This window comes from Toxorhynchites rutilus, chromosome 2, assembly GCF_029784135.1.
Source record: "Toxorhynchites rutilus septentrionalis strain SRP chromosome 2, ASM2978413v1, whole genome shotgun sequence".
NCBI lineage: Eukaryota > Metazoa > Arthropoda > Insecta > Diptera > Culicidae > Toxorhynchites > Toxorhynchites rutilus.
Window position 1 is genome coordinate 151195390 of NC_073745.1, and position 17204 is coordinate 151212593.

The window sequence follows — 17204 nt, forward strand, 5'->3', positions numbered from 1 at the left end:
AATCACACACAAAAATTTAACGAGTAAAACATAATTTTTTCAGAGGTCACCATACAAAAATGCCCTTATTCCAGAAACTATAAAAGATAGAAAGTTGACGTCTTCGACGAAAGTTCATATTTTAATAAGATCTAGAACTTTTTCGAATTTACTATATCGTTATCTTGACTTTAAACAAAATTAGGATTAGTTGTATTTTTTCAAAGAAAACATGAGTTGTTAGAAAAGTTGTTGTTAGAAAAAAATTTTCCCTGTAGAAGTGCCCATCTTGCGATGTATGGACGACTTGTTTGAAATTGTAAGGGCTATTCATATATTGTTTAGAATTTAAAAAAAACGTTTTTGAGAAAAATAAAATGAAAAGAATTTTTTAAATATTTTTTTTCAACTAAATTTTTTTTCAAAAAAATTTTGGTATTTTTTATGAGTATTTAAACAATTTTCTATATTAATCCTTTGACCCAAATTTTGTAGGTGTTATAGTTTTTGAGTTATATTTTTTTGTAATGATTCACGAGAAAAAATTTGGCTCTTTTAAAAAAGCAGTCTAATAATTTTTTTGAATATTTCAAGTATGCAAAGTCGCTTAAAAGACCCATGTGTTTACTTCCACAACGTTTCGCTATCTGAGATGGTGCTGCCAACGGCCAGTTGAATTGGCATGAAATTTGTCAAGAACTCTTTCTGCAGCCCAAATCTTCTGAGCGATGTGATTTTTACACCACATAATTAAGCATTGATTTGGAAGTGAGTTCCAATTGAGTATTCTTGCAATGTTTCGGAGTTTGGAAATTTTTTTCCAAATCAGATTTACCTGTATCGGTGCCAAATGCACATATGCAGCACTTAGCCTTATAATCATTACGTCTTTCCGTGAGACAAATGTACTTCCGGTACAAATCCTCGGTGAAATGACACTTCCGTTTAGACATATAAAAATCAACTTGGAATATCGAGAAAATACACAAAACGAGTTCAGGATTAAAAACGGAACACGCGAACCACAAACAAAAACAATTATCAAAAAGGCATAATATCGGGTCTGCAACTTAATTCGTCCCTTTTTTTGCATGAAAAATATATTTATTCGAATAATAAAAAGAATTAATACATCGTTCAAAGTATTGTTCATCACTAGCGACCACTTTTTGCCATCTTTCTGGCAATTTACGGAATCCGTCGCGAAAGAAGCGTGCATCTTTTGAAGCCAAGAATGAATCCCGCCAATTTTTGATACTTGGTTTGATTCTGAAGAGAAGCGTATTCCACTGAAAGCTGTATCTATCGACACGAATGGTAATAAGAAGGGGCAAGCTCTTAGCGATAAAGCGGGTGAAGCAGAATTTCCCATCCACTATTCTCCAAATAGTTGAAATAGATGGATAAATGGAATATTATTAACTCGTTTCAGGTCACATAATCAGGACGTTTTTCGGCTAAAGCTCGCTTTAAACGGAACAATTGTTACCCGTAGATGTCTCCATTAATCGTTTGACCATGTTTTTAGCAGATCATAGTGAATCATACCATTTTGATCCCACCAAATACAGAGCATTACTTTGGCACTGTGCATATACAACTTCGGCGTTGATGTTCTTGATTGGACATCTTTTGTGTTTTGGACTACGACAATATATTTATCGACTCCGGTAAAGATTCGACGCAGAAAGGCTTCCTTTTATCCCATTCGAGGATGTATCCTGCGGCTTTCATTAATTCATAAATAGCTTATCGATGATTCGGATCTGATGATTCTGTAAGCTCTGTTTAAGCGAATCTTGATCGAGTAATGTCCCTAATTCATCGTCCTCAAACTTTTTCTGTTGGCCCGGACGCTTTTTGTTTTTAACACTAAAATCACCACTTTTAAATCGTCCAAACCGTTCCCTAAAGGAGCTGTCTGATGGTGCAGAGTTATTATAAACTTCCACAAGCATTCGATGCGTGTCAGTTGCACTTTTCTTCCAATGGAAACAGAAAATCGAAACTTGCCGCAACGAAACTTGACATTTTCAAGCAGTAAAAATTGAACTTGTACAAAACTCAAAGACTCAAACTCAAACAATATTTGGCTGTCAGATATCTACAATTCACAATTCAGCAAAAATTACCTTTCCCCGTCGTTTATTTAAAGCACCTCGAGCATTCGGAACGAATTAGGTTGCATACCCAATCTATTTGGGAAAATGTTTTTGAGTGAATGAAACCTAGAATAAAACCAAGCAATAAAAATTATTAGATGCTAGTTTGTTCTCTACGGTGAAGAAATATTTCGATGATGGAGAGATTTGGCAAAGCAGATTATGATCTAGTGTCACGATGTTCGTGGTCGAACTCCTCCGAAACGGCTCGACCAATTTTCATGAAATTTTGCACAAAAAACTTTGTAGGCATGAGAATAGGACGTAAACTATATATGATACCGCTAGGGTACCGATTATCATATGTTTAATACCGATTAGAGTGACCCTATGCAGAAAAAAAAATTCTAAATAATTTTTATTTCTATTTATTTCTTGAATTTGGCATAATAGTACATATAACCTCAAAGTTTCACCCCTATCTCCTATTTTTAATCGTGATTTTAGTATTTTGGTATGAATAATATCCGAATAATTAACCCGTCGTTCGTTTTTCAAAGGAACGAATTTATTTACGTTGTTAAATGACAGATGGCACTAAGCTCACTTCATCGAACTTTCATCCTCACATGCGCCAATAACCTCAACTCGGCTAAAGCCATGCGTATTGCCGGCGAGCTGGAAGGCTTTCCGGATAAACATAATAAATTATTGAAATTCTTCATGTATGAGCTCGATTTGCAAGGTGACAATCACGTTGTTGTCATCAATCCTCATAAAACACCGACTGGAGAACACGTGTACATATTCACTGCGTATGTTGTTGAAGACATTGCTGGAGTCATGGTGGGTGACTGCAAAGCGACGCGAGAAATTGTGATTCGAAGAAGAAGAAATAATCTTGAGTTCATCGTTAACACTCACCGTTCAAACGACGCTCTTCATCTTATTCTTCAATGTTACTAATGTTTGTAAAGTTCCTCAACCATCTTCAACCACCATCTCAACGTAGAGTGACTTACGAACGATATAGAGGTAGAGAACGAACGACTGCGATTCTAGGCAATCAGAAGCGGTGTGAGGAAAATACACTCACTTGCGAGACGCTGTCATGATTAACGCCGACGCAGCCTTTGCTATTGCCACGATTAAACATATTACAGCACGTGTGTTTAAACAAAACCATGAATGAAATGAAGAATGAGAAATGAGAAATTTGGGTTTCATCTTTAGAGTCTCCAAAAGTTTCATCGATGTCTACTGTCTCAAATCGTTGTATTGCGCTCTGGTTCGTCCAACCCTGGAGTATGGAAGCGTCATATGGAATCCGTGCTTTCAGAACGGGGCGACGCGAATCGAATCAGTGCAACGACGGTTTGTTAGATACGCTCTCCGACTGTTGCCTTGGCGTGATCTGCTTCGGCTTCCAAGCTACGAGAGTCGCAGTTTGCTGATCCATCTGGGCTCTCTACATACCAGACGAAATCTAGCGAGGTCATTGTTTGTTGCTGATCTCATAACCAACCGCATCGATTGCCCGCAACTCCTGGAAAAACTGAACTTCAATGTTCCTCCACGATGTCTGAGAAATACACCGTTCATGCAAATGTTAGCTCAGCGATCGAACTACGGCATGCATTCCGGAATAACGGGACTACAGCGCACCTTCAATACGATTGCTTCCGTATTTGATCTCAATTCCTCCAGAAGCATGTTGAAGCAGCGATTCTTAAGTTAGGTTAAGTTGAAATCATTGGGACCTTGGAGGTCTGTTGATATAAACAATAAACAACAATAAACAACAATAAACAACAATTACAACATTACATGTATTCGGTTCCACACCTTGCTGGATGCATTCGGCTGGATGGCAAAAGCGAGGATTACCTCATATGCACATTTTTAATTTGGATAATCGACAAAATACGCCCTGAGTAAATCGATAGTGTAATTTCCTGAAAAATTCCAAATGCGTCTATTGACCAACTACTAACCCGTATTCTGAAATCCGATCGAGTGCAATATCGCATTCTACCATCCGTTCGATTTTGACGGGCAACCTTGAAACGCAATGCGATATGGACGTCATTGAGCTTCGTGTTCCATTTCTTTGAAGCGTAAATTGTTATGAATTTTCGAGTAAAATAAACACGCTTTTAAAACAAACATTTTAAATGAAAGATGGCTCTATTGAGTGTTCTGCGTAACAGAATAACACATTCTCTGCAAGTAGGGAAAAATCTTGAACGAAAATAGTCTCTGATAATCATTTTATATTCTGGATAATATTTTGGCTGAAATGCAAGGAGATTTAAAGAAAAATAGTTAAGTTAGGGTCAGGACTATGTCTTCTATTGAATACAACATGTTTTATTGAATACAACATCGAATAAAAATTTTCATTCAAATTTCAACAACGTAAAATTGCTTTCGGGTCTGCTACTGACGAAATATGGGTTACTGTTCAATATTGTTACCACAAGCATGGGTCATGGTGCATGGTTCAAATCTTTTATAACCTTGCATGGCAGAAGGAAAATGTACAATGCATTTCTTAAAGATTTCACCAACGACACGACCGCAAGCCTAATTGGAAATCCAATATATCAACGAAGAAATACTGATAATGACGAACAATCATTAATTAAAATCAACAAGCAGACATTGACGTGGAAAATCGTTCGACAGTACCATACTCGCCTCAGCTGAGCAAAACATTCAATGATCATATTAATGTTGAATTCTGTGGTTCGATGAAGAACAACAAATATATTTGCAACAACGAAATTTATATTGATTTTCTTTATTTATTTTGTCTACTTTGCGACAGAAGTATATTATTTTTCTCACTTTACATTTAACGTTCAAGATAACAAACATGTCAGATTCGTTAATGAAATACATCGGGAGTAGAATACAAGGAATGGTTTGTGTTTTTTTTTAAATTTTTGTCGGTGGTCATCGACTTGGCGCTCTATTCTTTGGTATGTCAAACACAAGTATGAACACAAGAGTAACGAACGTTTTACGTATGTGTAGATCGTTAAAACATTTAAATACACTTACAATACATTAGTTATTTTTTAATTAACACCCAGCATAATCACTAGAAATATTTTTTATGGCAGAACAACGTTTGCCAGTTTTATCATAAAAAATCTTACATTCCAGATCAAAGCTCTGTAGTCAACTATCTTCCGACTTTCCCGTTGTCCACATATTGTATGGTGTTGCCAGGCAGACACAAAATATGATAAACTTCACGAATTCCTTACACTCTAGAAATTCGTTCGGAATTTCAGAAAATATTTACTTCCAACAATTTGCAACTGACATAGACTCTATGAACCACCTTTTTGTCTCATCAATTATAATTAATTTAATCGTTGCCCACTCATCTAACAATATATTTTCAGCTGTCTGAACAGGAAGTTTTATGCTAATGCTATTTTGAATCTCCGATCATTCAGGAATTAAATTTAACACAATCCATTTATAATGTTTGGCTTCTTCTAAACTAGCCTTCCAATTTTTAATGTACTCCAACGCAGTATCGTAAAAATCTTCCACTGTTTTGATTGTATCCTGTATTTCCTCTTAATGAATTAGACTTTTGAAAACATTGTGTAACTCACTAGGCAAAAATACTTCTTCCCTTTTATGTTGAAGAATTCTAAAACGATAAAAAAAAAACAGACACTTCAGAAGAAGATACATCACCTCTTTTAACAATGCCAATAAATGTTTGAATGGTCTGACTGATCTCTGATAAAAAGCAATCATAGTTTAAAGGTATGGGTTTTCGAATAAATCGCATGGTGTAACAGGACATTATCATGTTATGGAAAAAAGAACCACAATCCGCCAAAAAACGTTCAAAGATGTTCATTGGATAACAAAGTATTAAAAATCACAAAAAGGAATTTTTTTTTTTCATACTGAAAATATGGTACAAATTGATAAATACACGGGACTGTAAAAAGGACGATAAACGGTACTGTCCCGTTCAAAACGGTACGTTTGGTCAGCCTATTCGGAAGGGGCTTAAACTTCAAGAATGTGTAGAAAACAAATTTTTATTTTTTTTTCAAATTTCTAGACTGCTGCCTTAAACGTCTTTTTTTCGTAGTGAACAATTTTTCAACTTCAGTTTTCAATCGAAGAGCAAAGCTCGCACAGCTGGAAAATATCTTTTTCATATCCACCACAATAAACATGAACCATATGTATTTTTTGAATTGTTAGCGAATAGTTCATGGATTTGACCATTTTCTATTCACTTTGTGCGCAGTGAAATTCAAATCATAGAAATATGTTCCATTTGAAAATTCCTTTTTTTCTATTTATGACCAAACATCTGTATTGGGGTGCCAATGAATGTATGGGAAAAAATCGACCCTGAAATTTCGAAAAGTTACCCCATACAAAATATTCACCACCTCGAATAAATACACTAAGCGAAATTTCAGCTCAGTCGGACTTGAGGGAAAGTGGCGTAAAGCGGTCAAAGTTTGAGTTTTTCTTTGAATCTAAAAATCACCCAAGAGAGGAGTAAAGGAAATCGGGTTTAAAAAAAATTATGCCAAATGTTGAACCGTCGAGATCTGCTGTCATCTCGATTTTTTTTTGTCAAAAGTCGTCACTCTGGGACTTAGTCTTTTTTCGGAATACGAATCAAAACATATGGTTTAGAGTGCCAATGAAAATGACCATCTCGATTTTTCATATGGAACTTCGTGCGAAATGTTTATTTATACGATAAAATACTCAATGCAAAATATAATGGAATATTTATGCATATTTCAACCAACCATGTTCCAACGAAACATGACAATTGAAAATTTTCGGAAAACTATGAAGGAAAATGGGAAAACAATTCTCCATGGATTCCAGATCACCTACGCTCCGATTCTATTCCGCCGACATTTTCGGCAGAATATGGGAAAGTTAGATCTGATAAAATGTTCTTTACTGACAGTTCATTCATAAACGGGTCCACTGGCTTCGGCATCTTCAATGAAAATTCCTGTGCCTCTTTCAAACTCAAAGATCCTTGTTCCGTGTATGTCGCTGAACTGGGTGCGATATATTACGCATTAGGGATCATTGAAATATTGCCCATCGACCACTATTTTATTGTTTCAGACAGTCTCAGCTCAATAGAGGCAATCCGCGCATCTCTATCGCATTGGGCTCACAGCAATCAATCTTTGTGATTGTGGCGATGGCTACCACGACATCGAGCATGTTGTCTGGTCGTGTATCCGGTTCCATGCTGCTCGCTCTCAGATCTCTAGAGCACTGAGAGCACAAGGCAGACAATCGGATATCCCCGTCCGGGATATCTTAGGTAGCCGTGATCCTGATCTTCTGCTTCATCTATACCTGTTCCTCAGAAGCGCCGATGTCAACGTTTAATCATGTTTCCTTCGTTGTGTCCCCGTTTCATATCCCTCCTATCCGATCGATAAACTTTTACTTAGTCGCGGCAATACATACACACACTCTTTACAGATGCACGGGCCGAAGGTTGTGCAGTCCACTGATCATTCAACAAGAGCCAAAGGTTGTACCGCTCATGAAAACTCTACACGAGCTGATGATTGCGCCGGCTAGTGACCATTCTATCCTGGATTCCTCGAGTCGAGAAAGACGCACCACGCTAGATATGGGGTACAGACTAGGGGGCGTTGCTGATTAATGGTCAGCTGCATCCCAATAGGAAGTATCCCGTGTCGGGCACACGTACAGAGCATCGAAGACTGCAACATACCAATTATGAGAACACTTGTAATACTAACCTCGAGCCAACCGCGAGTAATCGGTTACATATTACTAACATAGTTGTAAGAAAACATTGTCGAAATATTGTACTCCCGGCCCCGTCAGGTTGACGCCATATGAGCCTTAATAAAAAATATATATTTTGGATAAAAAAAAAATTCTGTTATTGGAACCATGAACGTGCGCAAAGTAAAAAACGTGGATGTGATAACGAAAACAGGAAGTAGGTTATATCCATGGTATAACCGCAAGGGTGACGTAGGACTATCGTTGATTTAGTGATCATTTGTTTAAAATTGAATCTGATTCCATTCTGAATAAATGAGTAAATGAATATTTGGGGGACTTCGAAAACGAGAGCGTTACGTTGGAGGCACAGGGTTTTATGCATCCAATACAAAAATATTCTACTGATGGGGATGAATTATCTTCAGAAGCTTTCCTGCCAACTGCACTTGATTGACAAATCACAAAACCAAACGTATTTGGTCGCAGTATTATATGGATAGAAAACATTAAAATAAACTCTTTCGCTTTAATGTTATTTTCAATTCCAAGGTGAACTGGCAGATTTTTTGCAGCAACGATCACATCTTTCTGGATTCTGCTTGATAACCAGCAAACGAAAAGAGTGTATGTGTGTGTGGCGGCTGCTCTGATGCCTCAAGCGGATCAATTTTCGATGCTGTTACTTTCTTGGTCGCATTCTTCACAAAACGAAATGTATTCGGTCACAGTATTATATGAATAGAAAGCATTAATACAAACTCTTTCGCTTGAATGTAATTTTCAATTTCAAGGGGAACTGGCAGATTATTTTGCAGCAACGATCACTTCACAACGATCACATGGTAGATAAATGGTAGAGAAATATGTGCCCTAAAGGGTGTGTCACATAAAATTGCATCACGGAAAAAGCGCTGTAGAAATTTAATTTTTAGGAATTATATCTTCAGCTTTCGCTTATAATCAGATAAGAGTGTAAAGATCACGTTGGCCATGCATCACTGTCAATTTTTCGTAAATTTGGAAAAATGTCGTCGAACGAAAAAGAGCGTCGTGAATTAATCCTGTGCACTCATTTCGAGAATCCGGAGTTGTCACATCGGGACATCGGTAAGATGCTGGGAATCGTCCAATCCACGGTCAGCAGAGTACTAAAACGATACTTCGAGAACCTAACCATCGACCGGAAGGTGAAGAACGGCAAAAATGGATGCTCCGTCAGTGAAAAAGATCACAAGCGCGTAGTTAAGCAGTTTAGACGTGATCCGAGAAGTTCGGTCCGGGATGTCGCCAATAAGTTGAATTTGTCAAGTTCATTCGTCCAGCGGACCAAGCAGCGGGAGGGCCTGCGTACATACAAGGTTCAGAAGGCTCCTAACCGCGACGAAAGGCAAAACATGGTGGGGAAGACGCGAGCCCGGAAGCTGTACACCGAAATGCTGACGAAGCCGCATTGCCTGGTAATGGACGACGAAACCTACGTCAAAGCGGACTTTCGTCAGCTGCCGGGCCTGTTGTTCTTCTCCGCAGAGGACAAATTCAGCGTTCCGGAGGAGATTCGCAAGCAGAAACTATCCAAGTTTGCCAAAAAGAACATGGTGTGGCAAGCGATCTGCTCTTGCGGAAAGCGGAGCGCCCCCTTCGTGATGACCGGCACGGTAAACGGGCAGGTTTACCTTAAGGAGTGCCTACAGAAGCGCTTACTACCACTATTGAAGCAGCACGAGGGCCCGACCATCTTCTGGCCGGATCTCGCTTCGTGCCACTATTCAAAGGACGTGTTGGAGTGGTACGAAGCCAACGGGGTCACCTTCGTGCCAAAGGAAATGAATCCGCCCCACGCGCCGGAGCTTCGCCCAATAGAGAAATATTGGGCGATTATGAAGCAGACCCTCCGGAAGAACCCAAAAGTAGTCAAATCGGAGGCGGACTTCAAGAGAAAATGGATTTCTGTTAAAAAAAAACTACAACCTGACGTTGTACAGAACCTTATGGACGGGGTAAAGAGGAAGGTGCGAGCATACGGGGTTGGGCTCGAAGTATGAATAAAAAGAAAATGCCAAAAGTTGTTTAATAGTTTTTATTTTACTGTCTAAAATTTTCAAAAGGATCGGTCTACTGGGCGAATTTCTACAGCGTTTTTTCCGTGATGCAATTTGATGTGACACACCCTTTACAACTATTTCCATACGAAACTTTTGCATATTTAAGCCAAAAAACTTTTTCTAATAAAAACGTTTTCAATATTTTATTGAAATTGAGTTTATTTCTGTTTTCAGAGCAGAAAGCCAACCAAAAATAAAAAAAATAACATTTTGAAGATTTCGGGATCATCTGCATAATTTGAAATCCTTTCAGCTGCGATTTTATTTTCATCTACAGGAATAAAGCAATGAAATTTTTGTGTTCTCGATATTGTTGTCGCGTGATTGAACAGTTCCTCAAGCTCACTTGCCTTTTTTGTATGCTGTTCTTTGAATACGAAACAGAAATTCAATTTCGTGATACATTTGTCATTTTGTTTAACTGCCCAATCATAAAGCTCTAGCGCTGTTTGGATTGTGTTTCCGTAATCTCGGGCAAGAAATGCCATTCTGCTTCTATTCCGTAAACTTTTTTGAAATTATGCAGACTAGCGAAATTCTGTTTTTGTTTTTGTAGTGTGCTGCTGCTCAAATGCACATGAAAATTATTTTAGTAAAATCGATGATTTTTCTGTAAAATTCTATCAATTTGTAATTAAAATAAAATCGCAGCTAAGAGGCTGTCAAATTCAGTGGATGATCCCAAAATCTTCAAAATAGGAAAGATATTATGATTGTATCTCTTAGAATATAAATTAACATGCACATGGTGTAAGATGAGATGAATAAAAACGAATTTAATGTCAAAAAATGTCATAATTTTTATTACAATTAATTTTGAATAAAGACCTCTAAAACACTCATTCAACATTTTTATTATCATTATTTATTTTATTATTTTGGGTTGGCTTTCTGCACTAAAAAAAGAAATAAACTTAATTTCGATAAAACATTGAAAAAGTTTTTGTTAGAAAAACTTTTTTGCCTTAAATATGTACAAGTTGCGATGTATGAAAGTGTTGTTGGGAACATATTTATCTACCATTTCACCAAATTCTGAGATGACCATTTTGAGAAAATCGACTTTTAGTTTTTTCGTGTAGATGTAAATAAAATCGCAGCTAAAAGGCTTCCAAAATCTTCAAAATGTCAGATAAAACGAAAAAAATAGGACATATATGATAATTGTATCTCTTAAAATATAAGTTAACATGAACATGGTATAAGATCAGATAATAAATGAATAATAATAAATAAAAGAAAAAAATAAAGATAATAAATAAAAAATGAATTTTATGTCAAAAAAGTCATAATTTTTATTACATTTGATTTTAAATAAAGACCTCTAAAACACCTATTCGACATATTTATTATCATCATTTTTTTTTATTATTTTGGTTTAGCGTTCTGCACTGAAAAAATAAATTAATTTAATTTCAATAAAATATAGAAAAAGTTTTTTTTAGAAAAACTTTTTTGCCTTAAATATGTACAAGTTGCGATGTATGGAAGAGCTGTAGGGAACATATTTGTCCACCATGAATCTACCATATCATCAAAATCTGAGATGACCATTTTGAGAAAATCGGCTTTTAGTTTTTGAAATCGCTTTTCTTCAGTGTAGGATTTAAAAAAAAATCAATATTTTTTCTGAAAATTCAATTATATTCCTTAAACCTTCCATAGATCACTTTTTTGAAGCACTTTTTCGAAGCACACCATTTTCGAGTAAAACAAATTTATAAAAAATGGTCAAAAATATCCTTTCCATATGTGAGTCTAGATATTTTTTTGGAAAAAACAAAACAATACTCTTATCGCCATAACTTCATCGACCTACATACTAACGATAACTAACGAATGTATCACAAATCCGAGGTTTTATTTAAAAATTCACAAATATTTTTGTTTTGTAATATTCTGAGGCTAGTTGTTGTCTTTTCTTCCTCGGAAGTGCATTTTACAATAAATAATCTTTGTAGAGAAATGCGTTTTGAATATAAGAAATCCGCATAATTCAAGGTCTCTCGTTTATTTTAAATTGTACCGTTGTATATTTCTTCTATTAGATGTAGTATTATTAAAATATATTGGTGTCATACATGTAATATTTAATATGTTTACTGATATTTTTTGTGGAGTTTGTCGAACATTGAACAAAAAAAAACACTGATACAGAATGATCTAAATGTGGAGCAATAAATAAATTGTAGATCGTCTGTTTATTTTCAAAGGTCAAAAATCGATTTTTTCCCTCAAAATACGCTATTATGTGAACAGTCTAGTTTGCGAAGTAATGATTATTTTATTGACCAAACTGATTTTCTTCGCTCCCGCTGTCAGCGCGAAACGAGGAATGCTGTACATTATTTACATATCTTTGTACTGCAAAAAATGTGAATCATCCTGTACCCATTGGGCAAAATCCATTTCGAAACGATGGCAATCGTAAACAGTTAAATGGAACATCTCTCGCAATGCTACCGCTAGACTTTGCATCGACAATCCCAATTTGCGATGCGAATACCACGGATATCTTTCACTGCCGAAAGACCGATTCCATGCAGTCGGCTTATTTTGGGCATATTTTAATTGAGGCTCATGCGATCCACCTGCGGAAAACGAGCTGATCCATTGCAACGCTATCTCAGCTGCATTAGATATTGTGCTTGTCGCCTTTTCATGTATCGGTTTGGCCCGAATAATACGCAGCCTTTGTCACAGCGAAGGTTTTCACCGAAAGTCACCGGAACCCGCATCATCGGAACGACTGCTTCCGGAATAAACAATCTCGCTTCCGGGAAAGACTTGGAATATCGACATTCCAAAAAGTACATGTATAATGCAGATGCGCGGGAAATTTCGTAATAAGTTTCGATCAATTGCTACCCGAAACCTGGTAACGAATTTCAGAGCATCGCAATGTGCACATGTGGCACAGTCGTTCGATTACATATCGTTGTAGCAAACAGCGTTATTTTATTCACGTCCCCTGCCGCCCCTATTCCGGGCAAATTCCGGAGAATTAATGATGAAAATTGGTTTCACATATCACTCATTCACGTATGGGAAATGAAAAGCTACAACACACAACTCCGGTTTTCCATCATCGCAGAATCATTCGCTCGCGAGTTCTCGAGTTTTGGAGCGATGAAATGTTTTATTCTCGATGCAAATTTCTTCCCTCATTCACACAAAATGGCGCAACTGCTTCGTGAACTAGGTCGCGTTCTGTATCTGACTGTTATATACGCCATTAAGATGAATGTGGCAGGAAGGAAAAGAATCGTGATGACAAACTCGCTGAAAATAATATCATTTGAAATTTTAATTAAAGTCGCTCTGACACTTACGCAAAAAGCTGACGGACAAACCAACTTTCACTTCTTCTGCAATCGAATGGTATTTATGGTATCGCACAAAACATACCCAAGCTGAACGAACAAACTTTAAAAACAGCACTCGTCAAACTTTGCTCATTGTTTGCCTGCTCCCATAAGTTTTCCGCTCCAACAGGTAATACCAGCTGCCAAAAAGTTGCACACCCGAAATTGGAAAGAAAACTCTCATGAAAATAATTTCTGACAGCTCACAACGAGGCCAGAGTCGACTTCCTGTGGCACAGGCAGCATAACATCTTCCACTTATCATCACCATTAGCTCCCAATGCGTCAGCACTCTCTTGCGGGGTGAATCTCGATTGACCCTAAACCCCTCGTCGGTGTCCCATTCTCTTCCCCTCCCACTAACGCCCGCAACATTTCCTGTGGTTGTCCCGCATTGTTCGTCCCTGAAAGTCACTGGCCTAAAGAAAAAGGGGAACCACGGGAAATTGTCCAGAAAACTCCATCCACACTCCGGGAGACCGTTTCTGGGGAGATTGGAAGTGAAAGTAATATCTGCTCGTGTCGGTCATGTTTGGGTGTTTGCTCAGTCGGACATTTTGACCCTGAGGTAAACATTATGATGGTGAACGGATCAGATTTGTTTTGTGATGGTCGGCAAATTTATCTGCGAAACTGGTGTCTCCCGAGTGTAAGAATTCCATTATGGGAGCGTTTGTGTGTTTCACTTCTCTTCTCTGCACTCATTAATGGTCACATTCGAAGTCTCGTTCGGGGGGTTATCCTGGAGGGAACCGATATTAAAATGATTACGTCCAATAAGAAAAAAAAAACCAGACAAAAAGCAAATACTCTTTATCAACAGGCTTAACAATCCCACCGGTGATAGAAGAATAAATAACAAACGTTTAAGCTTTTTAGTTGGAAGCCATTTTCGGAAGTATCCAAAGCAAGGACAAACAACAGAAATTAATTCGCAGGAGGCTTGCACTCGTTTTCCGCCTTTTTCCAAATCGTTAATGTGTTTGTTAATAGGATTTTGATTACAGCTGAGTGCGATACACAATAACGATAACGGACTAATTGAGTGCCTAATTAAAGTGCTCGCCAAAACCGACCGGTTATAAGTAGGGGGATGCGGAGAATAAGCGGCTATTACGTTGAACTACCGTCCTGTCGTGATTTCCCCGGGAAGCATGTGGTGGGGAGCGTTTTCCTCTTTTCCATCGAGCCAGTCCTCCAGCAGCAGTTACTTTGAGTGTGACTCCGTTCGACAGAAGAAACAGTCAAACAGCTCACGGTTTGGTGCTGGTTATTATTTTGGAAATGAATAGCATCTGTTGTAAACGATTTGATTGATATACTGCTCAATGAACGTTTAGAAGAACGCTTGGCTCGTAAGAATTCAAGAAGGAATTTCATTCGTAAGTTTGGAAAGATCAATACTTCATTGAATTTGGATGATCTTCTTCCACCTTTTTATTTACTCACTGTCTTTGATATTCAGCCACGCTACAAAGGCAGAAGGACCTGGCTCACCAGACATTCTTCAGACATTATTTCATTGCTGTAGATAGTATTCTTCAACATTGGACAACATATTTGCAACTGACTATGAACATTTATTAACAGAGTCAGTTAACTTCAATGTGTTAAATCGATACTGAGCAATGTACTGTTGTGGAAGACTGAGTATTCTAGACTTGTGTCACACGATCGTATAAGCAAACAGCTTTTTCGTGACAATACACAGACACAGTTTTGTGGATAAACACAATAAAGTGCAACTTTACAATTTAATTAAAACATAACAATTAAAACAATAACCGTAGTGTCAAAAACTATCGAAAAAGATCTTAAGTATTGTATTGTGTCAAATTAGTTGGAATGTCAATGAAAATATGAATTATGATGAGCTGATGATCTACGGATATAATCTTTTCCACAAGATGATCCAAAGCAAATCATTAGAGTGATAAAAAAAACCTGCTATTGGAATGTAAACGGGATTTATAGCCATTTGAATGAAATTAATTTTTTCTAAAACCAATACGACATTGACGTCTTTCTCATCAACGAAACTTATATGATGGATCATTATAATATCAGAGTCACAGGATATAATTTCTACGGCTCAAATAACCCACACGGGTTAGCAACAGGGGTGGCTGTGGTCCTCACCAAACGAGAAACTTAACACTATTTATGAGACTGTCACAGTACTCTGATTATCCAAGCAGTGGCTGTGTGCATTGAGGGTAAATCAGAGAAATTAGTACTAACAGCACCATACTCATTGCCAAACCACCACCCCTCGGAGGAGGAACTGAAAGACTTCTTTTCACTCAAAGGGCACCAATATAAAGTCACTAGTAAGTTCAACGCACTTTTTGGGGATCAAGGTTGACTGCTACTCGTGGTCGCATTTTGTACAGCGTTATCACGGGTCTGACTATAGTATCGCATGATACGGTGAACCAACAAATTGGCCAGAGGATCTTGCACGACTTCCGGACCAGCTATACTGCCGTTCTACGCACCGTTGTCCCATGTTACCTTTTCGCAATTTTCATTTTTCTTCATAAAACGTTGTTTTTATGCACAATCTTCTAGAAAACCACAAAAAACCTATTGTTTGTTCCCAGCTTTTCAAAAAACAACATCAAGCTCAATTGTCCCATGTTGATATTCTAGGAATAACCGTCCAATCATGTTTTTTTTGTAAATCCATAATGAATGAATCAATTGTCACGCTTTCAGCAAAGCTAATGCACTCATTTCTGATTCGAAAGAACGAACTAATTCTCAAACAAATAAAAAAAGTTTAACAGCACACGTGTACACCTTGTTAGCGAATCTATATCTTGTTAGCGAATCTGTCTGTCTGTATGTCTGTCTGTCTGTCTGTCTGTCTGTCTTTCTGTCTGTCTGTCTGATTCTTATGGACTCGGAAACTACTGAACCGATCAACATGAAAATTGGTATGTAGGGGTTTTTGGGGCCGGGGAAGATTTTCGTGATAGTTTAAGACCCCTCCCCCCTCTCTAAGGGGGGGGGCTGCCATACAAATGAAACACAAATTTCTGCATTACTAGAGAAATAATCAAGCAAATAAAACCAAATTGGGCATATTGAGGTATTAAGGTGCAATAAATGTTTCTATGGTGGTTAGACTCTCCACCCCCCTCTCTAAGGGAGAAGGGGGGGGGGGGAGAAGATGCTGCCGTACAAAAATGAAACACAAATTTCTGCATTACTCTAGAATTATTCAAACAAATGAAACCAAATTGGGCATATTGAGGTTTTAGGGTGCAATAAATGTTTCTATGGTGGTTAGACTCTCCACCCCCCTCTCTAAGGGGGCTGCCACATAATGTTTTTTGCAAGTGGTTGAAAAATCTAGAACGAGAATTGTGTCTGAAAATAATCTGATATTATAATGATGAGTTTTATTAGAAATACTAGGAATTTTATAGTAAAAGGTAAATTCAACGGGGTCGATTAAAAGATCAATCAACGAACAGTTCTGCGAACGGACCCATGAACTTGCTCATAGTAAGAAAACGTGAATGTTTGAAGGTATTGATCAGAAAAAACAAATTTTGGGCGGGACGAAGTTTGCCGGGTCAGTTAATGCCTAATAACAATGAGATTTATATTCTATAAAGTGTTGCAGATCACTCCCTTATATATATAAAGCTTAATATATATAAGGGAGTTGTTATTGTTGTTTTGTTAATGTTAATCTTTCGGAAAAACACCAAAAAACTTATTGTTTGTTCCCATTATTTTGAAAAACAACATCGAGTTCAATTATCCCATGTTGATATTCTAGGCATAACTGTATCACCATGTATTTTTGAACCGTAATCAAGCTTGATTTATTCAAGTGCGGGGAACTCTTC

General features: G+C 37.4%; 1 protein-coding gene across 1 annotated transcript in view; it reads left to right on the top strand.

The window, feature by feature from the left end:
- LOC129770874 (protein O-mannosyl-transferase TMTC1-like) overlaps positions 1-17204 on the top strand; it is a 585978-nt gene that overhangs the window by 313679 nt on the left and 255095 nt on the right. The gene's annotated exons all lie outside the window — the stretch shown is intronic.